Genomic DNA, 24,412 nt, shown 5'->3' with positions numbered 1-24,412 from the left:
TGTTAGTCTGAAGAAGTCTTTGGCAAGACGAAAGCGCTTACTGAATGAGTTTGTTACTCTGGTTTACTAAAAGCTGCTCTTTGGAGATTCCGTTTGGATTTTTTGCTGTGGTGTTGATTTATTGACTTTCCATTTTTTACAATATTTTTTGTTGCTCCCTGCCTTGCTATAGATGTCTAAAAAATCTTGCTGTCTCTTTCCTTGGTCCTTCAATTAACCAGGGACGTAATCTTCCTTATTACTACCCCCTTCACAGTTTCACATACCTGCTCAGTCCATTGATTCTAGTTATCAGATCTCACTGTTTAGTCTGTTGTAATTGTATATAGATACAAATATATATTTTTATATTTCTGATACCTCCAAGTGTTGGTGTTTCCTTTATAGTTATTGTTACCATTTTAAGCCAAATGGAAAAGGCTTCACCTTGCAAAAAGTGTACCCACTGTGGGCATAACATTCTGCCCAGGAACATGCATGACTTGTGAGATTCATGCTTGAGGGCAGAGCATCTGCAAGCCTTATGCAATACTTGGAAGGACTTTGATATATTAGCAGGCTAGAAGGGGATTATCGCCAGTGCCTGAAATATTTGTATGTCTGTCTGTATGTATGTATGTTTGTATATGTACAAATACAAACAATACACACATAGACACACACACACACACACACACACACACACACACACACACACACATATATATATATATATATATATATATATATATATATATATATATATATATATATGGGTCTATATTGCAACATCGAACGCTTAAAACAGCGAACAATGTTACATCGACATATTTTCAGCGAAAGCTGAAAATGTCGAATCCAAAGAACAGCGATTTCTTTCCTAGGGAAAGAAATCGCTGTTCCAACCCTCACAAAAAAAACACATTACACACTTCCAAACACATACACACATACCCAATCCTAATTATACCCCCCCAAAAACCAGTAAACAACTAAATACACATATGCACATAACCCAAACATACATTTAATGAAAAAAAAACAGTAGACATTTTAAACCATATGCACTTACCTTAACCCGCACCCTAACGCTAAGGTCAGCAACTCTCGCACATTTACATAAACAGCTCCAAACACATACACACTTACCTTAACCCTAATTATACCCCCCCAAAAAAAAGTAAACAACTGAAAACACATTCACATGTAACTCAACCATACATTTAACAGAAAATATAAAACAGTAAACAATTTCATACATATGCACTTACCTTAACCAGCACCCTAACCCTAAGGTCAGTAACTGTTGCACAATCACACTCGGGAGCTGTACCAGACAAGGGACCACACTACACTTCAGTACACAGCAAAACAATGAAGCGGTCAAACGACTTCTTTCCCAGGGAAAGAATTAGCTGAACAGCCGCTTCGCTATTTTGCCTGTTCGCTCTACATGTGTCGACGAAAACGCATTTGGCACAATGCGTTTTCATTGTACTCATAGGAACCCTATATATATATATATATATATATATATATATATATATATATATATATATATATAAACCCTGAAAAAATGAAATTTATTATTGTGGTTATTTGTTCATTTGCTTTAATCATAATGCAACAGCAGAGGCATACAAAGAAGGTGTATAACAGCAACAAATTGAAATATATGTCTATGGCCATTTGTTATTTCACTTTTGTCCCAGTCATACACCAGAGGGGTACACAGAAGGTGACTATAATTGTTGGAGGGCAGGAAGACAAGTACTATTCACAGGTATGATTTAGGTTTCCTCATAACTTTTGCTTTCTCAGTTTACTGGCCATTTTTATTTTCTCAACCTAGAACACTGTGCTTTAGATAAAAGTTATTCTTCCTTGAAAGAAAACAAAACAAATAAGACAAAATTACTTCCTTTACTCATATTCCTTTAGGAAATTTCTAGATGAAAGGGTTTAAAATGCTCTAAAATGCACTTCAATGCACCTACAATCCCATGGTTTCTCAGAGCCTGACGTCAAATACCACTTTGCTACAAGAAGAGACAGTAACACTTTCCTTCCAGTAGTGTAGTTGCCTGCTGCATTAACACCGAGGGAGTTCCTGGCACTCTGCTGTAGTTTTGCATCTGGTTCATGGTAGGCAGTGCATATCAGCTGGAGAAGCAAGGCAATTATGAGCATGTGGACGTGAGCATCATGGGACATCCAATGCAGTGGAGGGGCTTGGGTAAGGAAGTATAGATATTTCCATTCCCCAAGTAAATGATAACCTTTGGATCTACCTTCTGAGCTGTCTTTCCAATAAATGAGTTTCTTATCCACAGTAAGCAAGTCTTCCAAAGATCAAAGAGCACAGTTAAAATGAATAACATTACCAAGTGGATGGCATAATTTAATTCATGCTGTATAATCCTTGAGGAATAGGATATAAACTAATGGCATTATTTGTATATGTACCAAACATGGAATACTTATTTGTATGTGAAGTATAATGTTTATGGTAATTCAAAAACTATTATGAATTAATTAATGAATTTATTTGTTTTCAGTTGATGACAGTAATCTTAAACTAGAGGAATACTGTGTCTCAGACAGCATTGACGCTGAAGATGGTAAGTCTTTTTTTGGAGTATTTAACAAGAATGACATTCATGGATTTCATATTGTGTACACTAAACTGGTTTGATAGGCGAATGGACTGGACAAACACTTCATTTAATTGACATATTACTTCAGTGACCATATACTATGCATTTTAATATGTCTATTTTGGAGTGTATGCTCCCTGATAATGAGAAGTTGCTTACATAATGTTTAGTTGTTTGTTTTTTAATGGTATACCTTGTTTTTGAGGAAAAACACTTGTCTTCTTTTTAGTTATACCCTTAGAATGGTGCTGAAGATGATAGCTGCATGATAGATGACTGAATCGACTGTGGAAACAACATTTTCAGGGCTCAGCATAGTTGAAGAAATTGACATAATACTCTTGTTTCCTTTGAAGGGTTCTTGCATCATATTTTTGAATAACTAGACATGGGTTTGCTTCCTGTTATTTTTGTGTAGACTGCAATATAACTTTTGGCTGTACAATGAAGCCTGAATTACTGGTCATTTTGTCTTGATGAATCTTGCCTTCTGGTTGTAGGATTGTTTAGATGGGTGGAAATTCTACATCATCATTTGTGTACTTGGTTCATAGTCATCTGGGTTATCTGTGGGGTTACTAGAAGGGTCCACTTTTCAGTGCTTGGCATTTATGTTATTTATTAATTAAATTTTATCCCAGTCACACTGCTATATTTTCTTTACAGGGAGTGTTGTAACATCCAGGGTTTACTGACAATAAACAATACCCATAACAAAAAAATGTTTACAGAGGTGCAGGAAAACTATGCGTAAAATGCATTTACGCAGGGGAGCTCTTGTAACCATCACAGTTGACTCGGGGGTGTCCCATGAGACTTGACTGCTGGACTGCAGCCCTCCCAAATGTAGAAAAATAAACATGCTTTTTTATATTCTTATTTATTTATTTTTTTGCATTTTTAAATAGTGGACTTTTTTGTTTTTGCAAGTCAGAACTTCCACATGAGACCCTAGGTGCATAGTTTTGATTTTTGTAAAGAAGAAAAATATTGGCTGACTTGACCTGGATATTTTGAAAACAGCACAGCTTTTATGCATAGGCAGTCAAAATGAATAAGGTGTTTACAGCTTATTAGGAGTCCTGCCATTTCACAGTTGCAGGATTGACACTTCTGTGGGGAGCTGTTAGACAAAATAGAATGCAGTTTTTCCAAATGCTTAGGCTGCTTCTGGTGACTGGTACCCAAAGCAGACTTTGTCAGAAATTAAGTAATGTAGACAGACTTGCAGACAGAAGTGCAATCATGGGAAAGTTATTTTTTAGTTAAATAAATGCTTTAATAATACTACTATACATATCATTATTTGCCACTTAGTAAGTCTATATGTATTTTTAAGTGTGTGTGTGTGTGTGTGTGTGTGTGTGTGTGTGTGTGTGTGTGTGTGTGTGTGTGTGTGTGCATGGATATATGGTGATATCATGGGAGCTTCAAATAAATTACTGTGACCAGTTTTTATTATTATCAGTATTACAATCAGAATATCTGAGGTATACACAGTAAACAAACTGGCCATGATTGCTGGGTACTGGTGATGCCTGTGTAAGAGAATGACTGACCAAACTGTCTTTTGCTGAAGTTATGCATTCATTAGTCTGTCTTCGCAGGATTAATATGTATTTTTGTGAAGCATACTTTACTGTGGCTGCTTTTTATGTGAAGCAAGGTTGAAAACCCATTCGTTCACCAGTATATTTTTGTCACAATCAGACATCAGAAGTGTACATATTAAAGAATGTGGCTTTAATTCTGGGTATTGGGGCTTTCTCTCTCTCAATATGAAAGTGACAGACTCTGTCCTCAGTTTTTCCTGTTAGATATTATTGTGCAGGACAAATCTGTATTTGTGTGAAGCAAATTTACTTCTCTGTGGCTACTGCCAGTATGTAACAGAGCTGAAATACATTACTGTGATGATTATTTATGTATCTATTCAATTGCTGCAGTCTGATATCTGAGGTGTTCATAGTCATACCGATGGATGTAATTGATATATACATCTATGTACAGGTGTATCGGTGTGTGTGTGTGTGTGTGTGTGTGTGTGTGTGTGTGTGTGTGTGTATATATATATATATATATATATATATATATATATATATATATATATATATATATATATATATATATATATATATATATATATATATATACATATATATATATATATCTATATATATATGTGTGTGTGTGTGTGTGTAGGGGATATGTTTATTTATTTATTTATTTGACATTTGTTTACAGGGAAAATCTGACTGTGTATGTACCCATTTTCAGTGGAGGCCCGCTGAGAAAAGCTCCAGAAGACTTGTATTCATACATGTATTTTTTTATATTTATTCATTTGTTTGATCACATCTGAAGTGTATGCAGTACTTACAATGATTACAACTGGCATGGACATCTGTGTGGGGGTTGAAATAAATCACATTGGCCAATTCTTAATTTATTCCAGTGAGCTATCTGAATTGTACACTGCCAATGAAATGGCTAAATTGCAGAGCGTGAGGGATGTTTGTAGATGAAATGACTGAAACTCAAGTTGTTTATTCTAGTTAAGTGGTCATCTTTCCATCTTTGCAAGACTATATATTTATAGCAGGCAGGAATACTTCACTGTGTGAAACAACATTGAACTATATTACTGTTAACATTATTTTTACGCAATTAGAAATCTGACATGTACAGGTGTACACAGACAGTGAGGTGGATGTAATTGCTGCATATGGGAACTCTCTGTGGATGAAAGTGAATGACGCATCTATCATTTGCAAGAGTCAGGAAGTCATCCTGACTTTGCATGTCTAATATATATTTGTATGAATGAAATTGGAGTACTTCCCTGTGGTTACTGTTTTTGTGAAACAAAGTGCAAATACATTGCTGTGGTCATTGCTGTATGTATTTAGTCAGTCATTTGATTCCAATAAGCCAACAAAAAACACTGAAAATGGAAGGGCCACCACTCTCTATAGTAAAACCAAGGCAGTTTTAATGATTCCACAGCATATGAAACAATAACCACAACACAGAGTAATTGTGTTTTGTATGCTGTGGAATCATTAAAACTGCCTTGGTTTTACTATAGAGAGTGGTGGCCCTTCCATTTTCAGTGCTTTTTGTTGGTTTATTAGTTTTTGTTTTGCACTGAATACTTCTCGTTGCTGTTTAGTAGTCATTTGATTCCAGTTAGATATCTCAGTTATAGACTGTCACAGAAATGGCTGTAATTATGGAATGGATCAGTGTTATAGGGGGTATAATGAGTTGCAATGTGTACTTCTGACAGCAGCAAGCTTAACTGCTTGCCCTATATGGACAGACTCAAAAAAACACCAACTATTCTCTGTCTCATATCGCCTACTTATAGGCGATCTCTGCTTGACTTACAAAGCCATGGCTGACCTAGCTCTGTTAGAAATGCTACATCTAAAGAAATCCCTTCACACCACATGCTCCAGAGACCTCAACCTCATTACCACAATCAACAGAACATACTGGAGGGACACGTTCATAACACAGAGACTGCCCATCCTATGGAATAGACTTCCCATACATGTCAAGCAGAGCACCTCACTGGCCCTCTTCAAGAGGAATCTTGATGAGTGGATGGGAAATAGAAAATTCACCATGGGGATCACTCCAGTGGCTCTATTCGACAGAGGCACTAGGAACTAAGGTCAGATGGCATGATACCAGGGTAATCCTGTGGGCTAGTCTTGCAAAGACTCCAGGGCCTTTAGCCTAGTACACACCTATGAACCTATGAACTGTATTATTGTTATTGTAGCCAATGTTTATGTTTATTCATTCATTTGACCACCACCTTCTGGCATGTACCAGTCATTAAAGTGACTATAACTGGTGGACAAATCTGTGTGTATGGTGTGTGTGTGTGTGTGTGTGTGTGTGTGTGTGTGTGTGTGTGTGTGTGTGTGTGTGTGTCATAAATAATGTCATGCCTATGGGCACACATGATATTTGGAGATGTAGGCATAACTCTTCTTTCTAGTAGTAAAAACATAACAGTTAACAAGTAGTTATCTTTCAAAAGTAATATATAAAATGCATAACACAGAACATCTAGACCATAAAGCTTCTCAGAGTTCCCATACTCCCAGATAGGTTATACAACCTTTATTGAATTACTAAGTCATCTGTAAATATGCATTTATATATAAAAAAAAAACACTTCAACATTTCCCAGTTGCATACATTATATATCACATATATTTTTTGTATAACTATCATCAATTCAGCATTACATAAATTGCTCAATTCCTGCCATTCCTTAAACCTCACACTTCCTCCAAAACATTATTATGCATGTATCATTCTCACAATTTCCATTTTTTGTTGTAATTTGCTCCTGCCCTTTTCTAAAGGTCCCATGCACAGTTATTTTGTCTGCTACAATATTCAATAACTCATATACAGTTGGTTTAGACTTTGATTTCCATTTTCTAGTAATTGCTTTTAGGCAACCTCCAGAATTCAACTTAACAAGGCCTTACTATGTCTAGGCAATTCAGCTCCTGTATGCCAGCTCAAAAACTAATTTCCTTTTTTACATTCATTTTTTCACCCAATGTTTCTAACAGAGTACTCCGTAGAGAATGTTTAAAGTCTGCCAACTCATTACATTCCCAAAAATTATGTTCCCAGTTACCCCTTTCTTTTGCATCACATAGGACCTTAGGATCATAGGAAATTAGCAGGCTAATGGCCCTAGGGCCCTTACAAGCTTAGCCAAGTTCTACCCTTATTTCCATGATCAGCACCTAATGCCCTTGTCCATGAGGGACACAGATGGAACCCCCAAGGTTTACAGCTAACCATCCAATCATTCAGATTGCATTTGAAGAGCGCCAATGAGATACTCTATTTGACATGAAGTGAGATTCTGTTTCAAAGGTGTGGTAACCTCTGGGAGACAAATCTGTCCCTCCAGTAGCTTCCATTAAAGCCGCATCCCAGGTTAAGGTCTTTAGAGTGAGTTTGTATTATTTGACATCGCCAACATTTGGCACCTACCTGAGAAAAAATTCTTTCAACTCTGCTTGAGGTATGAAAATACCTATGCCAACACTTCCAAGTAAAGATTCTAAATCTTCTAGACTTTGTTGTATATTTGGGAACCATGCATATCTCCTCCCATTGTTTTCTTGTGAATTGCTTATCCAGTGTCTCTTTCCAGTCCTAACTTCCTTTGATTGATTCCTAGAGTTATTGTGAAATATTGTATATGCTCTACTAATAATCTATTTCTGAACAGCAGCTTCTGCTCTAGATTCAGCTAAACACTTTACCAGAGGAGGTCTTTCGCTTAGGATTCCCCTATCCCTTTCTCTTTGCTTATATCAGTTCCTGATAGAGGAGGCAGTCTGTAGCCTGCAGTCTAAATGCCTTCTTGGCCTCTTCCCATTATATTACCTTTCCTCTCTAGTTATTTGCTCCCAATACCTTGGTTCCTTTGCCAGTTTTCTCCAGTAAATTCTAGCCCTCTCTTGTCTATTCTCTGTACTCCTAATTGCAGTTATCCCTATCAGTAGAATTGCCTTTCTCCATTTTTACATTGGCTTAGTTCTTCGAATTTATAAATATAGTATTCTGTATGGCCTGTTGTTATTCTCCATAAGGATCTGCATCCAAAATCCCACGCTGTCCTTATTTCTTAAATCCCCCCATCTTCATTATAATCTTTTTCCACCTTGAATTATAGCTTTCTGCTTGTAGTATGTATATGATCTTTAACTGTGTACCTCTAAAATATCTCTTCAAATCAGATAATCCTAAACGATCTTGTTCTGTTGGAAGGATCAGCTTATCTCAATTGACTCTTGCTCTTGTTCCCATCCACACTTTCTCCTCTGGTTAATAAAAATATGCCTAACCTGTATATAAAACGAAAGGGACAAAAACATTTTCACTGCTTGTATCTTTCCATCTGTATCCATCAACACAATATTCCAGTTTCTCATTTTCAGTATTATCTTTTGTTTAGTCTCTTTGCACATATCATTACTGCCATTGCAGAATCCTCTTTAATCCATACTCCTGAATACTTAATTTTGTTGTGTCTCTATAAATAGGAGTATTGCTGAACTAATTCACATGTGGGTAAATAGTTTACAGCTATAGCCTTTGTTTTATCTTCATTAATTGTATATTCTGAAAATACTTGTAATTGTTTTAAAATGTTCCATGGCACTGAGCTGTCCTTTTCTGGTTTTATCAGGTACAAAATAATATCATCTGCAAATAAAGCCAACTTTTCTTGATTACCATAACAGTTATATCCTTGAATTTCTGAGTCCCTTGTTTTCTTTGTCACTGGCTGTAAATATAAAGCAAATAAACGGGAAAGAGGACACACCTGCCTGGTTCCCCTATTTAGATATCACTTCTCAGAGGAGTACCCTCCCAGTATAATTTTGCCTCAAATCCATCATATAACCTCTTATCTAACCTTAATGTTATCTCAGGGAATTTGCATTCCCTGTTAAAATACACTCATAAGATCTCCGATTACTCTGTTGAATGCTTTCTCTGCATAGAGACCCACCAACAACAGCAGTATTTTTTTTACATTCTGCTTCTCTCTGTATTATCATTGTCCTATTAATGTTCTCACATTTTTGCTTTCCCTTCACAAACCCACATTGATCTATGCCTATCAATGTTTGCAACACTTTTGCCTTTAATTTAGCTGTTGTAGATATAGACACTTTATAATTGTGGTTTAAAATTGAAATGGGCCTATCTGAAGCTGGATCTGATGGATCTTTGCTGTCTTTGACTATTAGAGCCACCACAACTTTCATGGAGGATCTTGATGTTTGCCCTCCTTTTAAAATCAAAAAAGGAGTGATACAACTCTGAAAAAACAATAATCCACAAAAGAGTTGTATAGGAAGTAAAACTGCCACAATCTCAGTCCAAAAACGTTACCGTGAATGAATATGAATGAGTTCAAGTCCAGCACTGAATTTATTAATGCTCTTTTATTAACAAACTGTGTTTTCGTCCCAACACATTAGGACTTCATCAGATCTGATGAAGTCCTAATGTGTTGGGACGAAAACGCAGTTTGTTAATAAAAGAGCGTTAATAAATTCAGTGCTGGACTTGAACTCCTCCTTTTAAAATGTTTCTAAACAAAACCTTCCAGATCTTTATCACTTTCTTCCACCCTAACTTCCACTGGAATACCATCTATTTCTGGAGACTTTCCTAGAAATTAAATATACTCCACAGTTTTTATTTCATCTCCTCCTACCTCAACTCATCTACCTGTAACCTTGGCATACTTGATTGTTCCATAAATATTTCCATTTGTTCTCATTCTTGATTTCCACACTTTGCTGATTTATACAAATTTTCATAAAAAATAATTCTAATACCTCTGCAGGATCTCTAGTTATTTTTCTTGTTATAAGCTCCCTAAGTTTGGCAACAACCCTTTCTACTTTCTGTTGCCTAAGTTGCTGTGCTAAAAAGTTTTTGTGCACTGGAGGTATTATAAAAAAAAAAAAAAAACAGTTGCTTAACAGCAATCTTTTTAAACTCATGATTATTATCTAGATACTCTTTTATATTATCTTTATCACTCTGCAATCACGCCTGTTCTTGTTATGTGGGATTCACCTTATTCTGCAATATTTTAACCTTTGTCAGCTCATCTAAATAATTCCCATTACATCTTTAATGTATCTCTTTTTCTCTTGTTTCTCTCGTATTTTTAAACTCCACTTTAATTTTACCCACTTATTAGCTATAACTTCTGAAGCAATTTCTATCTCCCCTAATAACTCGTAATTTCTACTACCCATTCCTTCAATTCCTCTCTGTTTAACAGGTATATGTGGAAGTGCTAGTGTCTCATTTTTCTGTATTGCCCTGCATTTTACTGTAGTTGTTATTGGTGCATGCTCTGAACTTGTTATTGGTTGTGTGTCGAATCTTACAATTAAAAGCATATGTTCTTGTGAAATTTAATTGTATAATTTGTTTCTACTGTATCCTAGTTATTTTTCCTTCAGGAATAATATGTAAATTCTCTCCAAGTTCCTACTACTGAATTCATATGTTTCACACCAAATATTTTCATATATTTCTTCAGAAATCTGCCCTCTTTTGTTATGTTTTCCCTCCAAATCCCCAGATACATCCTTACCATTGTAAATCAAGTTCCAGCCCCCACCTATAAGTAATATTCCCTGCTGAAAGCTGATTATTTCTCCCAACATTATCTTAAGCTCTGTAATTACAGTTTTATGTAGAATATAAACACATGCCAGTGTAATACTCGTCTCTTGCCAGTAGCCCCTTACTACCACAGATCTGCCATTATTATCTTTTTTTCTCTGCTATCACCATAGGAGTTCCTCTAGCAATTAGTATAAATACTTCCCCATTTCCTTTGTCCCTGATATTCTGCTGAATATCCATCCTGAAATCCTTTCTTTATCAAATTCACATGCTCACTTCTTTCCAATTGTGTCTCCTGTAGCTTTGACATTTGAACTCTGCAGTTCTTAATATAAGTCAGTGCTGTTACCTTTTTGTCTAAACCTGTGAAGCCACTTACTTTCCAAAATAATATGGATAGTGTAACTACTGTGATAGGAAGTTATTATTCCCAACTATTATATATGACAGTTTGTTAAATGTCTATTTCCAGCTTTTGTGTTACATGCATCCACTAATGTTTGGCAGGTTCATCATTTTTTCAGCTTTTTGTCATCTCAATTTGAAACTACATCACATTTTACAAGACTTTTTGTTGCAATTAAAACCCTCAAACAAAAAAAACAAACATAACCACAGGACACCCCTAAAACCTATTAACTTAAACACACAAAACTATGTACATCTTCAAATAATGAAGTTCAACCCTCCCAATAGGAACAATTGTCCCAAAATGGTAGCAGTATCTACATGCATTACCTTACCTAAAATTAAGGTTATCCATGCTAAGGTGTATGTTTCAGGCTGTGTTCCTACTAACAGTAAATGCTGTCTGTTTTTTTTCTTATCTCTGTTCCCCTAACCCTGCCAGATGTTAAAAACAGTGTGTGTGCTTTCAGAAAACATTACATTTTAGCCTTAAAAATGCACTGGATGTCTTTAAATGAAACAAAATTATACAGTATTCTAGTAAATGCATTGAAGTATTTATATATTAAGAAAGCGGATATTGCTCATTCACTTCTAATACTTTCAAAGTTGTTTTTTTTTTAATAAGCTGCTTGTCACTATATTTTTAGTTTCATGATTTCCTCAGCAAACAATGCCCAGAACTCTGAAGATTTATTGCCTGCTGCAGTCAGCTTGTTTTAATGGAAACATAAGAACAGAGTATATAGCTGTCATTATCTGCAGACTTCTCAACTCACAATGAACATTTATTTGCCAAAGAAAAACTTTTTATTACATTCACATTGTTCTCTTATTTTTAAGGCTTAAATGATTACACACACACAAACACACAGACACACACACAAAAACTTGATATTACATTAATCCAGACCTCCACATATGCAAAAGTAAGAGAAAACATATCAGCATATAATCAGTGCACTTTTACATGCCATCCCCACCCCAACAGACCATGTTTACAGAATATTAACTTAAACATGCTTTTGTCCAGCCTTTCTTCTCTTTTTAAATTGTAATTACTTCATTTCTTAAGACTAAAAAAGAAAAAAAGTACTTGTTTGCTTTAGTATCTTTATCAATATAGCAATCACTGAAAATGCAATTTATATAATAATATACTTTATTCAAATATTCTTAAGAATAAAAATCGATCTACTTAGTTATTCTTTTTCATTTGGTGTGCTTCAAATAATTACATGAAGTATGCTGTATGCCTTTCGGTCCCCCTCAAGTCTAACAAAGTCAAGAAAAGTCTAAACTTTCTCAGCTATTTTTTCTTGTAAAGCCATATTTCACAAATGGGATTGATGCTTTATAGTCTCTCATTTATTCACTAATTCCAATAATGCTGGTCTTCTTTTATTTATCTCCCAACCCCAGACTCTGGTCCAAGTCCAAGGTACTTCCAATCCTTCTGGTCAATTCCCGTCCTTTTTTTCTGTCTCTCAGTCATTTTTCTTTGGAACATTGGAAAATCTTTCACTGGCAAAATCCCTCTATGAACTTCAGTATCAGAATAATGAGAAGCAAAGTACTCTTCTGTTTAATGGCTCACCTTTTGTTGGATAAACTTTTATATCTCCTTCTTAGCCTGTTTTGTATCAAAAAATTACTATGATCATCTAGGAAAAAAATATTCTGATGACAGCTAGATACAGCAGCTTGAAACTCACACCTGCTACTTGACATTCCCTGATTGTTGGGATAAATTTGCTTCACTTCTGCCTGATGTACAGTGAATAATCATTTTCCACAAGCAGTCTACTGTCTCCAATTTTTAATACTTTGCCTTTCAGCCACAGTTTTGTCATTGTCAACTATTTCAGCTGGTTTGATTGCATCTTTACTAATACAGGTTTTGGCTGCTTTCTCATGGCCAGCTTTGGAACATGCACATGAAGTGCACTTTCAATTAACAAATGCTGTTGTGGAATACTAGTCTAGTCACTTATTTGTGCTTTCATAAAATTAAAACAGTGTTTTCATTTCAGTTGCTTTGGTACAGAAGAAAAACTCAGGTTTTCTCTGTGTGCCCTGTCCTCTAACTCTATCATTTTTTAAACAGCTCTTCTTGAACTACCTCATACTCAGTCATCCTTTTCTTTATTTCAAACTCTGATTTGTGCAGTTTTATTACTTCATCTCAATAGTTATTTAAAGCCTCTTTCATTTTTCCAACTTTCTGTAATTTGCGCTGATATACTCCTTCGAAGTGTCATGTATTTTAATCAGCTCTGAATAAATTTGATTTATTTTCCTTTAAGTTACTACAAGCCATCTCATGTACCAAAGTTGTAGTTTGAACTGCTTTTTGCTGAAGAGCTGCAGGATTCTTCCCAAGTAGTGTTTTCCCTTCACGTTTTCTTTTTAGGCTCACTAAATTTCTTCTTTTCTGAATCATGGTAGTTTACTTACTAGCTAGTAACTGAATTTTAATGAAACTGGCAGAATTACTAGCACCTATCTCACAGTTTCTTTTGTCAACATTGGTAAAGCTGAAATTAAGCTGTTGATCAGTGTGCAACCATCTTGGAAGTCCCATACCCCAGATATGTGAGGGGATTTCGACACAGACTGAGTAGGGGACCCTATCCTCAGCCTCTGCTTTGAATTCCACCTAGTCTAAAATGGCCTTGCATAGAGCTATGCCCAGAAGGTCACTATAGCTTGTGTTAGAAATGGGGACAGTGTGGTCATTATTTCTTCTACTTGCTTCACAGTCAAAGCTCAGAGGTATGCTCAGATTACATTTGCTTGTGTAAGGGTCTTGTACTGTATAAGAGCAATAAGTTTGCATACATTACTTTGATTAATTTTTCAGTTTCCTCATGAACATCAGGCATGTATACATGTGACTATAGTTTTTGGGAAGGGGTAAGGAGGCATGCAGTATATATGTATCTGACAGTAACAGTATGAAATATATTGTTGTGGCCATTTTTTCCTTTCACTTTCATTCTAGTATAACACCAGAGTGGTACATAGAAGTAGGCAGGTACATAGAAACAGGGTGACTTTTGGTGGTAGGGTTGACGAGACATGCCACATATATGAATGACAGCAACAAGTTATAACATATGCTTGTGCCCATTTCTTCTTCCTCTGTTACACCAGTCTTAAACCAGTGGTTGTGGTAGAAGTTGACTATGTTTGGATGGTGGGGGGCAGGCACTATTCTCATGTATGTTTCATGTTTTCTCACTGGCATTTGTCTTCTCAGTTTAATTTGTACTATTATTTTTCTAGCCTTGGAACATTATCCCTTAGTTGCAAGTTATTTTCCTTAAATTAAAAAAGAAATGGCTGAATTTCTTTCTTAATGTATTACTTTCATTTAGACAATCATTGGTTCAAAAAGTATGAAAAAAAGTGCTAAAACACATCTCAAAGCATCTGTAACCCATGGCTTTGGTGAGCTGGTATCAGAGACAAGTGTTCTACTAAAGGAGCCACCAACATTTACCTTCCAGTAATGTAACTGCCTGCTGCTTTAGTGCTGAGGTTGATTCCTAGCAGTCTGCCATATTTTTGCTTCCACTTCCTGGTTGGCTGTGCACATATGCCAGGGATGCAAAACAGCTATGCGCATGTCAAAATATAGTAACTTCCACATCGTGAGACTTCTAGTGCAGTGGAGGGGTGAGGGTAAGGCAGTATAAATATTTATTGCACTACATTTACTGATAACTTCTGGACCTTCCTCCAAAGCTGACTCCTAATAAGGTGGAAAGACTGAGCTCACTATGAGCAGTAAGAAAATCTCCCAAGGATCAAAGTGAATAACTGTACTGAATGGGTGGCATCATTTAATTTGTGTTCCAGTAATGTTTAAAGAATATAATATAAAGTAATGTCATGATTTGTATTAGTATCAAACTTGGAAGAATTGTTCATGAGAGGAATATAATGTTTATGATCCAAAAATATTTTGAATATTTTATTTATTTATTTATTAATTAATTAATTCATTCATTCATTCATTCATTCATTCATGCATTTATTTATTTTGGCAGCTGATGGCAGTAATCTTAATCTAGACCAAGACTATGCTGTTGACAGCAGTGAAGCTAAAAATGGTAAGTCTTTTCTGGGGCTATTTAACAAGCGTGACAGTCACAGCTGTTTGATTGTGTATACTAAACTCTTGCGGGGAAAATGAACTGGCACTAACCATATAGTATACATTTTAATACATCATTTTTGGAGAGTCATTTCCCTGCTAGCTTAAGCTGCTTATATGATGTTTGTTTTTAAAAATGGCAGACCTTATCACTGAGCCATCCGTTCTCCTCCTACTTTAGTTATTTAGAATGGTGAAGAAGGTGACAGCTGCATGGCAGATGACTGAATCTGTAGAACAAGGAAAAAAGGGATTCAGGAGAGTTGTACAACTTATAATAATTTATTTTTATTTAAGGGTTTTTGCAGGATATTTTGGAAATTTTTGACCAGGGTTTGCTTCCTATTGCTTTCTTTTAGAATTCAATAATCCTGTTGGTTGCAGAATAAAGGCTGACTTATAAGATAATTCTTCTGCTTGTTTATTCAGCACTGTTGTCTGTTGGTTCTAGGATTCTTCAGATGGATGGAAATGTGGCATGATCATTTGCGGAGTTGATTTCTAAACATCTGTGTTATCTGTAGTCGTCAAAGAAGGTTCCAGTCTTACGTCATTGATATTTATGTTATTTGATCAGTTCTACTGTATTTGAGGATGCTCAAATATTTGGTTATATACAGCAATGTTTCTCTGATTATTGGTTATTTAACAACACAGAGTAGTGTAAGAGTGTTTTAAATAGATTATTACTAGGTACAGCACTTGCATAAAAATGTTTAACTTAGTTGCTGGCTCCAGTTATTCTACTATTAAGAGTCATTTGGCAGCCATCTCCAATTTTTGCTAAGGTTTCAGTTCCACCTGTTTTCCCTCCCAAAGAATTTATAAGGTCTTCCTTAAGGGGGACTTTTCTTTTGACATCTTTGTTAGTGATCTGTCTCTTTCATGGGACTTGAATTTAGTCTTAGAGTTCCTAACTCACTTTGAAACCACTTCTTCCTGTAGTTTTTAAAACTTCACGTGGAGAACTTGTTTATAGACACTATTACTTCTGTCAGGAAAATTTCTGAATAACACACACTCTCTTCTAGATAGCCATATCTTTTTTTTCAAAAAGACAGTCTTTCTCCCAAAACTGACCCCTCATTTTCCCATCGGTCACTTTTGAATCAGCATTGAATTAGAATATTCACCTGCCAGAGTTTTTCCCTATCATACTAGCACAAAAGTAAAAGCGAATAATCAAATAACCTGTACTGATTACTTTTAGAGGAATGAGAGGTGTACTAATTGGTTCTGTAACCTATACTGAAGACTTTTAGAGGAATGAGAGGTGCACTAACTGGTTCTGTGAGAGAGTAGCTAATGCATGCAACAGACTACCAAATTACATTAAAACAAGTACTAGTTTACATATTTTTAAGATATTCTTAAGAACAACTTGGACACTTATTATGGGAATAAGTGTTTTGATATATTGTCAGGCTAGAAGGGGATTATTGCCAGTGCCTGAAATATTTGTATACGTACAAATACAAACATTACATATATATGTTTATATATATATATATATATATATATATATATATATATATATATATATATATCTATATATATACCCTAAAAAATTGAAATATATTATTGTGGTCATTTATTTGTTCATTCACTTTAATCATAACGCAACAACAGAGGCAAGTACTATTCACAGGTATGAGTCAGGTTTCCTCATAACTTTTGCTTTCTCAGTTTACTGGCCATTATTATTTTCTCAACCTAGAACACTGTGCTTTAGATAAAAGTTATTCTTCCTTGAAAGAAAACAAAACAAATAAGACAAAATTATTTTCTTTACTCATATTCCTTTAGGAAATTTCTAGATGAAAGGGTTTAAAATGCTCTAAAATGCACTTCAATGCACCTACAATCCCATGGTTTCTCAGAGCCTGACGTCAAATACCACTTTGCTACAAGAAGAGACAGTAACACTTTCCTTCCAGTAGTGTAGTTGCCTGCTGCATTAACACCGAGGGAGTTCCTGGCACTCTGCTGTAGTTTTGCATCTGGTTCATGGTAGGCAGTGCATATCAGCTGGAGAAGCAAGGCAATTATGAGCATGTAGACGTGAGCATCATGGGACATCCAGTGCAGTGGAGGGGCTTGGGTAAGGAAGTATAGATATTTCCATTCCTCCAGTAAATAATAACCTTTGGATCTACCTTCTGAGCTGTCTTTCCAATAAATGAGTTTCTTATCCACAGTAAGCAAGTCTTCCAAAGATCAAAGAGCACAGTTAAAATGAATAACATTACCAAATGGATGGCATAATTTAATTCATGCTGTATAATCTTTGAGGAATAGGATATAAACTAATGGCATGATTTGTATATGTACCAAACATGGAATACTTGTTTGTGAGTGAAGTATAATGTTTATGGTAATTCAAAAACTATTATGAATTAATTAATTAGTTTATTTATTTGTTTTCAGTTGATGACAGTAATCTTAAACTAGATGAATACTGTGTCTCAGACAGCATCGAAGCTGAAGATGGTAAGTCTTTTTTGGAGTATTTAACAAAAATGACATTCATGGATTTCATATTGTGTACACCAAACTGGTTTGATAGGCAAATGGACTGGACAAACACTTCATTTAATTGACATATTACTTCAGTGACCATATACTATGCATTTTAATATGTCTATTTTGGAGTGTATGCTCCCTGATAATGAGAAGTTGCTTACATAATGTTTGGTTGTTTGTTTTTTAATGGTATGCCTTGTTTTTGAGGAAAAACACTTGTCTTCTTTTTAGTTATACCCTTAGAATGGTGCTGAAGATGGTAGCTGCATGATAGATGACTGAATCGACTGTGGAAACAACATTTTCAGGGCTCAGCATAGTTGAAGAAATTGACATAATACTCTTGTTTCCTTTGAAGGGTTCTTGCATCATATTTTTGAATAATTAGACATGGGTTTGCTTCCTGTTATTTTTGTGTAGACCACAATATAACTTTTGGCTATACAATGAAGCTTGAATTACTGGTCATTTTGTCTTGAGGGCTCTTGTCTTCTGGTTGTAGGATTGTTTAGATGGGTGGAAATTCTACATGATTATTTCTGGACTTGTTTCATAATCATCTGGGTTATCTATAGGGATACTAGAAGGGTCCATTTTTGGAGTGCTTCACATTTATGTTATTTATTAATTAAATTTTATCCCAGTCACAGTGTTGTATTTTTTACAGGGAGTGTTGTAACATCCAGGGTTTACTGACAATAAACAATGCCCATAACTTAAAATAATTATTACAGAGGTGCAGGAAAACTATGTGTAAGACGCATTTACACAGGGAGCGGTTGTCACCATCACAGTCGACATGAGACTGGACTGCTGGACTGCAGCCCTCCCAAATAAAGAAAAATAAAAATCCTTTTTTATATTCTTATAATTTTTTTTTTCTATTTTTAATTATGTGACTGTTTTGTGTTGGGGAGTCAGAACTTCCCCATGAGCCCCTAGGTGCATAGTTCTGATTTCTGCAAAGAAGAAAAAATATTGCTGGATTTGTCTTGGATATTTTGAGAATGACACAGCTTTTATGGATAAGCAGTCAAAGTGAATAAGGTGTTTACACCTTATTAGGGGTTCTCCTGCCATTTCACAGGTGCAGGATTGACCTTTCTATGGGGAGCTGCTAGGCAAAGCAGAAGCCAGTTTTTCAACTGACTTACGCTTCTTCTGGTGACTGGTACTTGAAGCAGCCTGAGTCAGAAAATAAATAATGTAGAGACTTGCAGACAGAACTGTAATCATGGGAGATAGTTCTTTTTTAGTTACATAAATGTTTAATAGTACTACACATGTCACTACTTGCCATTTAGTAAGTCTATATGTATTTTTATATGTGTGCGTGTTTATGTGGCAGTGTGTCTGTGTGTGTGTGTCTGTGTGTGTGTGTGTGAGTGTGTGTGTGTGTGTGTGTGTGTGTGTGTGTGTGTGTGTGTGTGTGTGTGTGTGTGTGTGTGTGTGTGTGTGTTCACACATGGATATGTATGGATATCATGGAAGCTTCAAATAAATTACTATGATCATTTTTTATTATTATTCTCAGTATTACAATCAGAATATCTGAGGTATGCATGGTAAACAAGGTGGCCATAATTGCTTAGTACTGGTGCTGCCTATGAAAGAAAATGACTGAACAAATTGTCATTTGCTGAAGTTATGCAGTCGTTGTTTTGTCTTTGCAGGATTAATATGTATTTTTGTGAAACAGATCAGAATACTTTGCTGTGGCTGCTTTTTCTGTGAAGCAAAGTTGAAACCTGTTCTTTCACCATTATATTTTTGTCACAATCAGACCTCAGAAGTGTACACATTAAATAAAGTGGCTTTAATTGTTGAGTATTGGGGCTTTCTCTCTAGATGCAAGTGACTGACTTTCTTCTCAGTTTTTCCTGTTAAACAGACATTATTCTGGTTTGCAGGACAAATCTGTATTTGTGTGAAGCAAATTTACTTCTCTGTGGCTAATGCCAGTATGTAACAGAGCTGAAATACATTACTGTGATGATTATTTGTGCATCCTTTCATTTACTGCAGTCAGACATCTGAGGTGTTCATAGTCAACCAGATGGGAGTAATTGATATATACATCTCTGTGAATGTGTATGTATGTGTGTATGTGTGTGTGTGTGTGTGTGTGTGTGTGTGTGTGTGTGTGTGTGTGTGTGTCTGTATATATATATATATATATATATATATATATATATATATATATATATATATGTATATAGGGGATACAGTAATTTATTTATTTATTTATTTATCTATTTATTTGACATTTGTTTGCAGGGAAATTCTGACTGAGGATGTACCCATTTTCGATGAAGGCCCAGGGAGAATAGCTCCAGCAGACTTGTATTTATACATGTATTTTTGTTTATATTTATTCATTTGTTTGATCACAGACAGACATCTGAAGTGTATGCAGTACTTACAACTATTGTAACTGGCATGGATATCTGTGTGGGGGTTGAAATAAATCACAGTAGCCAATTCTTATTGTATTTTTTATTCCAGTGAGCTATTTGAGTTGTATACTGTCAACGAAGTGGCTAAATTGCTGTGCATGAGGGATGTTTGTAGATGAAAATGACTGACACTGAAGTTGTTTGCTCTAATTAAGTAGTCATCTTTCTGTCTTTGCAGGACTGTGTATTTATAGCAGGTAGGAATACTTCACTGTGTGAAACAAAGTTGAACTATATTTCTGTTAGCATTATTTTTACACAAATAGAAATCTGAAGTGTACAAGTGTACACAGTCAGCGAGGTGGCTGTAATTGTTGCATATGGGAGCTCTCTGTTGATGAAAGTGAATGACTCATCTGTGATTTGCAGGAGTTAGGCAGTCATCCTGATATTGCATGTTTAATAATTATTTGCATGAATCAAGTTGGAGTACTTCCCTGTGGCTACTGTTTGTATGAAACAAAGTTATAATACGTTACTGTGGTCATTGCTGTATGTGTTTAGTCAGTCATTTAATTCCAGATAGACATCTCAGGTATAGACTATCACACAACTGGCTGTAATTATTGGATGAATCAGTACTGAATCAGTATTTTAGGGGGTATAATGAGTTGTGCAGTGCATTTCTGACAGCAGCAAGCTTAACTGTATTATTGTTATTGTGGCCAAGGTTTATGTTTATTCATTCATTTGACCACAGACTTCTGGGATGTACCAGTCAATAACATGACAATAACTGGTGGACACATCTGTGTCTATCATGTGAGTGGGTGTGTGTGTGTGTGTGTGTGTGTGTGTGTGTGTGTGTGTGTGTGTGTGTGTGTGTGTGTGTGTGCGTGTGTGTGTGTGTGTGCATTTTGTGATACATCTTATATGGGAGGAGCAATGTGTGTGTGTATGTGTGTGTGTGTGTGTGTGTGTGTGTGTGTGTGGTAAATATCATGAGTTTGGGCATACATGTTATTTGGAGATGTAGACATAGCTCTTCTTTCTAGTAGTAAAAACAGAACAGTTAACAAGTAGTTATCTTTCAAAAGTATTGTATAAATTGTATCAAACACAGAACATCTAGACTGTAAAGCTTCTTGGAGTTCCTATACCCCCAGATATGTTATACAACCTTGATTATGTAAGACATAGGCAAATATACATTTATATAAAAGAATCCAAACCATTTCAACATGTTCCTAGTTGTATACATTATACATCACATATATTCTTTTGTATAACTATCATCAATTCAGCATTACATAAATTGCTCAATTCCTGCCTTCCTTTAAACCTTACACTTCCTCGAAAACATTATTATGCATGTATCGTTCTCACAATTTCCATTTGTTTTTTTTTTTGTAATTTGCTCCTGCCCTTTTCTAAAGATCCCATGTGCAGTTATTTTATCTCTGCTACAATATTCAGTAGCTCATATGCAGTTAGTTTAGCCTTTGATTTCCATTTTCTAGTAATTGCTTTTAGGCAACTTCCAGAATTCAGCTTAACAATGCTTTACTATTTCTAGGCAATTGAGATCGTGTATGCCAGCTCAAAAACTAATTTCGTTTTTACTCCCATTTGTTCACCCAGTGTTTCTGATACAGTACTCCTTTGGGAATTTTTAAAGTCTGCCAACTCATTACATTCCCAAAACATATTTTCACAGTTACCTTCTTCTTTTATATCACATAGGATCATAGGATTATAGAAAGTTAGTAGGTTAATGGCCCTAGGGCACTTAAAAGCCTAGACAAGTTCTACCCTTATTTCCATGATCAGCACCTAATGCCCTTGTCCAGGAGGGACACAGGTGGAATCATCTGGATGAATTTAATGCTACCCATCCAATCATGCAGATTGCATGTGAAGAGGCCCAATGAGATGCACTGTTTGACATGAAGTGAGAGCCTGTTCCAAAGGTGTGGTAACCTCTGGGAGACAAATCTGTCCCTCCAGCGGGTTCTATTAATGTCACATACCAGGTTAAGGCCTTTAGCGTGAGTAATCTTTGTACTATTTGACATCGCCAACATTTGGCATCTACCCGAGAAAAAATTCTTTCAAGTCTGCTTGAGGTATGAAAATACCTATGCCAACACTTCCAAGCAAAGATTCTAAATTTTCTAGACTTTGTTGTATATTTGGGAGCCATACATATCTCCTCCCATTCTTTTCTTGTGAATTGCTTATCCAATCTGTTTTCCAGTCCTTTCTAACTTCCTCTGATTGATTCCTAGAGTTGTAAAATATTTTGTGTGTCCTGCTAATAATCTGTTTCTAAACAGGAGCTTCTGTTCTAGATTCAACTAAACAATTTACCAGAGAAGGTGTTTCACTTAGCACTCCTCTATCCCTTTCTTTTTGCTTATACTCTTATATCAGTTCCTGATAGGGGAGGCAGTCTGTAGCCTGCAGTTCAATTGTCTTCTTGGCCTCTTCCCATTATATTACCTTTCCTCTTTAGTTATTTGCTCCCAGTACCCTGGTTCTTTTGCCAGTTTTCTCCAGTAAATTCTAGCCCTCTCTTGTCTATTCTCTGTACCACTAATTGCAGTTATCCCTATCAGTAGAATCTCCTTTCTCCATTTTTGCATTAGCTTAGTTCTTAGAATACTTTCTGCTAATTTATGAATATACGATTCTGTATGGCTGCTGTTATTCTCCATAAGGATCTGCATCCAAAATCCCACACTCTCATTATTTCATAAATTCCCCCAGCTTCATCATAATCCCTTTCCACCTTGAATTATAGCTTTCTGCTTGTAGTATGTATATGCTCTTTAACTGCGTACCTCTAAAATATCTCTTCAAATCAGATAATCCTAAACGATCTTGTTTTATTGAAGGATCAACTTATCCCACTTAACTCTTGCACATGTCCCCTTCCAGAAAAATTCCTTCTACTCTTTATTAATTGTTGCCCACAGCTTCTCCTCTGATTGATAAACATATGCCTGACCTGTATATAAAACTAAAGGGACAAAAACATTTTCACTGCTTGTATCTTTCCATCCATATCCATAAACATGAGCTTCCAGTTTCTCATTTTCAGTATTATCTTTTGTTTAGTCTCTTTGCACATATCCTTTACTGCCATTGCAGAATCCTGTTTAATCTATACTCCTACATATTTGATGTTATTGTGTCTCCATAAATATGAGTATTGCTGAACTAATTAATTTGTGGGTACATTGTTTACAGCTATAGCCTTTGTTTCATTTTCATTAATTTTCTATTCTGAAAATACTTGTAACGGTTTCAGAATGGTCCATAGCACTGAGATGTGCTTTTTTTGGTTTTATCATGTAGAAAATAATATCATCTGCAAATAAAGCCAACTTTTCTTGATTGCCCTAACAGTTATATCCTTAAATTTCCGAGTCCCTTGTTTTCTTTGTCAGTAAATTTAAATACAACAGAAATAACAAAGGGGAAAGAGGACACCCTTGCATGGTTCCCCTTTTCAGATACCACTTGTCAGAGGAGTACACTCCACCTTTAATTTCTGCCTGAAATCCTTCATATAACCTCCTATCTAACCTTACTATTGTATCAGGGAATGCAAATGCATTCCTGATACAACACACTCATAAGATCTCAAATTATTCTGTTGAGTGATTTCTCTGCATTGAGACCGACTAACATCAGCAGTATTTTTTTTTTATTCTGCTTCTCTCTGTATCATCATTGTCCTATTAATTCAAATTTTGCTTTCCCTTCCCAAACCCACATTGATCTATGCCTATCAATGTTTGCAACACTTTTGCCTTTATTTTAGCTATTGTAGATATAGACACTTTATAATCATAGTTTAAAACTGAAATGGGGCTATCTGAAGCTGGATCTGATGTATCTTTGCTGTCTTTGACTATCAAAGTCACCACAATTTTCATTGAGGGTGTTGGTGCTTCCCTCCTTTTAAAATACTGCTAGACAGAACCTTCCATATCTTTTTCACTTTCTTACCTCCTAACTTCCACACTTCCACTGGAATACCATTTATTTCTGGAGACTTTCCTACAAAT

Source organism: Protopterus annectens, chromosome 7.part0 (assembly GCF_019279795.1).
Source record: "Protopterus annectens isolate FY-2018-M chromosome 7.part0, PAN1.0, whole genome shotgun sequence".
NCBI lineage: Eukaryota > Metazoa > Chordata > Ceratodontiformes > Protopteridae > Protopterus > Protopterus annectens.
This window is presented reverse-complemented; position numbering follows the sequence as displayed.